At 42.4% G+C, this 5,026-nt stretch overlaps 1 protein-coding gene across 4 annotated transcripts in view; it reads right to left on the reverse strand.

Moving 5' to 3' along the window:
• FEZ1 (fasciculation and elongation protein zeta 1) overlaps positions 1-411 on the reverse strand; it is a 48,929-nt gene extending 48,518 nt beyond the window's left edge. For all 4 annotated transcript variants that reach the window (XM_035140197.2, XM_035140196.2, XM_035140194.2 and 1 more), the window contains exon 1: positions 31-411. The gene's annotated coding sequence lies outside the window, so the exon portion shown is untranslated. The remainder of the gene's footprint in view (positions 1-30) is intronic.
• Between the last annotated feature and the right edge of the window lie 4,615 nt (positions 412-5,026).

Raw genomic sequence — 5,026 nt, forward strand, 5'->3', positions numbered from 1 at the left:
CATCCCACCCCAATGTCCACAAATACACACCTGAGTGTGGCAGCAGCTCTGCTCTTAGCTCAACATCCCATCTGATGGGTCCAGATGACAGAAAGGAGAGGAGGAGGAGGAGGAGGAGACAGGGAGAAAACCAAAAATTATTAGGAGAGCCTGCTGGCAGCTGCCTGCCTGCCTGCCTGCCTGTCCAGGATCAGTGCTATTCCCAGCCACTCCACTGCCTCCCTTCTCTGCAGAGCTCGAACAAGCTGTGGGCTCAGCCTCCCTCATCAATATGCAGTAGCTCCAAGGCAGTGACACCAACAACACAGTCGCCTCCGATCCAGATTCCAGGCCCCTCTAAAGGCTACACCAAGGCGCTCGGAGAAGGGGGGCTGACTGCTCCATAGATGCTCACTGAGATCACAAAGGGCAGCCAATTGGGGGAAGGCATTCGCAGCCAGCCCCCCTGAAATCTTTATCCAAATGCCGCGTCCTGATGAGGCAGTCAACACATCGCTGACAGTGCCCCGTTCCCAGCAGTCTTGCCTTTCCGTATTGAGATGATGGAGTCATCTCAGTACAAAGGAATATTCTCAACAGCACCAGAGGCCAAGCTCATCGGTTCCTAATGAGGCTTCTCCAAGTCTGGGGGAATGCGCCCTTCACACTACAAGGAGGAAGCATTGCCGTACAATCTTCTTATGTGTGTGTGAACAGGGAAGATCAGGAGGGGGAATGGTTCAGGTAGAAATATATGGTGATATTTCAAAGCCCCATTTCTTTAGCTTCTTCTGAGACAAAATATCTGCATTAGGTGGGGGGGGGGAGATGTTGTCACTTGGCTGAGATGTCAAGATTTTTGGGGGGGTGTTGTTGTTTATCATAGAAGAAATAATGTGCTTCGTCTCTTATCATTTGTGTTTCATAATAGATTGTGAGCAATGTGTTCTGAGACCACAGAACAGAAATCCAGATCAATCAAATACGTGCAATCACGGGCTATGCAATAAGTCTTTCTGCTCATCCCTTTTCCTTCCCAGAGCATTCCACGGCTGTTTTTCTGCAATAACACTGCAACATCTAGTTCCAGTAAGAAGCCGGGAATCTTGGGATCACATAAGCTGTTTAAAAATTAAGAGCATTTACTAAAAAAAAAGTTTAAATATACCTTCCCTGCTCTTTTTGGTAAAGCAGCAATGGAAACCCATTTGGAGACCAAGGGCCACATTGCTCACCTGTTAACCTTCTTGGGGGCCACATGCTATGGACAGGTGAGTCCAGAAGCAAAAATGGGCAGAGCAATGGGCTGACTCTTACCTTCGTATGGCAGTTGCATTCCTGCCACACAAGTCAGGTTTATAATATATTCACCCACCGCATCCAGGCAAACAAGGAGCACTATTATGGGACTTTAGACACAGATCACAGACTTTAGACACAGATCAAAATACGCAACGAAGGCGCAATGCAGGGCTGATAGTGAGTGAGTTCAAAGGGCAAAATAAAGACTCCTGAAAGGGTGCTTACAGCAGCGTGTAGATAAAACTGTGGAACTCACTCCCACAAGAGGCAGCGATGGCTGCAAACCTGGATGGTATTCAAAAATCAGACAAGCTTATGGGAAGCTGCCAATGGCTACTAGCTTTGATGGCTATGCTCTGCCTCCAGTTGGGAGTCTCCTGGAAAAGGACATGGCCAGCAGTATGCACAACAAAATTTTGTTGCAGGTCTCACTTGTTCTTTCCACAACTGTGTGCTTAAGGAAAAACTGCAATAAAACCTAAGAGGCACAAAAGCGCCCTTTTGCAGGATGAGACCATATGAGTGCATACAATAGGCTGAGCCTGAGTAGAGTTGTCAACACCTCCCCCCCCCTGCTGTGCATGTGTGCGGGCTTCAGAAAGAAACAACCACCAAGGGACAGCCAGAAACGCTTGAAGAATAAGCAGGGGTGGATGGTCAAAGTACTGAAGAAGCTACAATGCAGCAAGCCCACAACATTCAGCTTTGCATGCTTGGCAAAAAAAAAAAGTTTAAAAGTAAGTGGACATCCAGGAAGAGAGACTTTGGCAATCCCACCTGCCATTGCACCCAATGTGTTTTGACAATACAGTGGTACCTCAGTTTAAGAACAGCCCTGTTTATGAACTATTTGGTATACGAACTCCGCAAAACTGGAAGTAGTGTTCCTGTTAGCAAACTTTACCTCGGTCTACGAACAGAAACCGAATTATGGAAGGGCACCAGCGGCGGGAGGCCTCATTAGGGAAAGCACACCTCAGTTTAAGAACGGACTTCTGGAACAGATTAAGTTCGTAAACCGAGGTACCGCTGTACACGAATTTGGCTTTAGGCACAATCCCCAGAATGTAACTTCTGCGTAATCTGCGGGCCGACTGTACTGTACTACAGAGGCTGCAGAAATTATTCACGTAATATACAGGCAAGGCGGGCAACTGGATTAGAGATCACATTGTTTCAGGGCTCCCTTTGAAAAATGGAGGAAGTGTGGCCATGCCACAGGAATAGACTTGGAGGAGACATCCCTCACACAAGTGTTGCAACATTTATTAATTCTGTTTCCTCCTGGAAGAAGCTTAGTGTGGAGACAACTTTCTTTATTCAACATCTGAGATAAGAATATGGGTCTATTATATACTAACAGGCCTGCTAGCATGATAAGACTCTGATCTGATCTTGTACCAAAGTGTCATTCAAAAGCTTGCATGCAATACTGAAGTTTGCAATGCCATCTGATCCCAAGCAAATCTCCTCCAAAACAAGCCCTCCAGTGTGCAACACTGTGCATGTATGTTTTATTTTTTATATATAAATTTCTTATTTATATTTTCTGCATATTCCAAATTTACTCATTTATTCATTTACTCATTTATAAATATATACTCCTATAAATCTACAGGTTATTACAATAATCCTGGCAATGATCTTATCTGTTTATCTGTTTACAGGGTTGGGGTTTTTTTTGTAAATATTCAATAAACCATTTCCATTCTTTTATTAAAAGTTTGTTATCTTGATTTCTTATTTTTCTGGTAAGTTTTGCCATTTCTGCATATTCCATTAAGTTTTTGTATCCATTCTTCTTTCGCTGGGACTACTTCTTTCCATTTTTGGACAAGTAACAATCTTGTCACTGTGGTTGCATACATGAATAAATTTCTATACAGTTTGGGTAGTTCTGCCTATAATTCCCCAAAGGAAGGCTTCTGGATTCTTTTACAAACATTATTTTAAACATCTTTTTCAATTCATTATACCGTGGTACCTTGGTTTTCAAATGTAATCCATTCCGGAAGACTGTTTGAGTTCTGAAATGTTCGAAAACTGAAAACTCAATACGGAAGCTGTGTGACATGTTCAACTTCCGAGGCGTGTTCCAAAATTGAAGCATTTACTTCCAGGTTTACAGCGTTTGAAAACCGAAATGTTCATCAACAGAAACGTTCAAAAACCGAGGTACCACTGTATGAATATCATTTCCCAGTAAGTAAGCTTTAACCTTACCACAAGACCACCCCATATGATAAAAAGAACCTCTTACTCTTAGCATTTCCAACACTTATTTAATTTTGATTTATACATTTTTGCCAATTTACTCGATGTTAGGTACCATCGATATAACATTTTCATATAATTTTGTTAGACAATAACACGCTGTAAAGTTTATATCCACATTCCACAGTTGTTCCCATGCTTCCCTATCTATATTATGACCAATATCTATTGCCTAATGTATTGTTGAGGATTTTATTTGCTCATCCTTTGTCTCCCATTCCAATATCTTATACATTTTTGACAGCACTTTTACATTACATTCCAACAGATCTCTCTCCAGGTGTCATATTCCTTGAATCCTATCTTTCTTAAATACTTCGTTCAAATGATATTGTATCCATGTTGTTAATTTTCCTGATTCCTTAAATTCTTTTAATTGCTATTCTCCTCCCTCTTGTTTTAATAAATTTCTGTAAGTTGTCCACCCTTCAATCATATTATTTTTCTTTACTGCTATAGCTTCCAACGGTGAGAGCCAAAGTGGTGCATTTCCTCTAATAAATTTTTGTATTTATCCCATACTCTATACAATTTTTTCCTAATTATATGGTTTGCAATTCCTTGATGTACTTTCATCTTTTCATACCATAAATAAGTGCGCCAACCGAAAATATCATGACCTTCTAAGTCTAAAATATGTGAATTCTCCAATGTCATCCATTCCTTCAACCAACAAAGAAAAGATGCTTCATAGTATAATATCTATCTGGCAGAGAGAAACCTCCTCTCTCTTTTGCATCTATCAATATTTTATATTTTATTCTCGGTTTTTTCCATTGCCAAATATATTTAGAAGTATCTTTTTGCTATGTGTTGAAACAATCTGTCTGGCCAATCTCTGGAATTGACTGAAACAAAAATAACTTTCTAGGTAATACATTAGGCATCCTGACAGAGAGACACAGTGAGGGGTGTGGGGTGAGCTGTGAGGGGTCGCGGGGGTTGGGTGAGGTATAAAGGGACAGTGGAAGTTGGCAGAGGGGTTGCAGGCAGGGTAGATGGAGTTGGTGAGCAATGTGGCAGCCCTCAGTGCCTCTATAAGTACGTTTAAACTCAAAGGTGACATGGGTGGCACTGTGGTCTAAACCACTGAATCTCTTGGGCTTGCCAATCAGGTCGGCGGTTTGAATCCCCACAGCGAGGTGAGCTCCCATTGCTCTATCCCAGCTCCTGCCAACCTAGCAGTTCAAAAGCACGCCAATGTAAGTAGATAAATAGGTACCAATGCGGCGGGAAGGTAAATGGTGTTTCCATGCACTCTGGTTTCCGTCACAGTGTTCCATTGCACCAGAAGTAGTCATGCTGGTCACTTGACTCAGAAAGCTGTCTGTGGTCAAACTCCAGCACCCTAGGCCTGAAAGCAAGACGAGTGCCGCAACCCCATAGTCGCCTTTAACCGTCCAGGGGACTTTTACCTTCTTCTCTCTTTTTTGCCTTTTTATTTCATGGCATGAAGAAAACAGACACATAG

The sequence above is a fragment of the Zootoca vivipara genome, chromosome 15, assembly GCF_963506605.1.
Source record: "Zootoca vivipara chromosome 15, rZooViv1.1, whole genome shotgun sequence".
Classification (NCBI taxonomy): domain Eukaryota; kingdom Metazoa; phylum Chordata; class Lepidosauria; order Squamata; family Lacertidae; genus Zootoca; species Zootoca vivipara.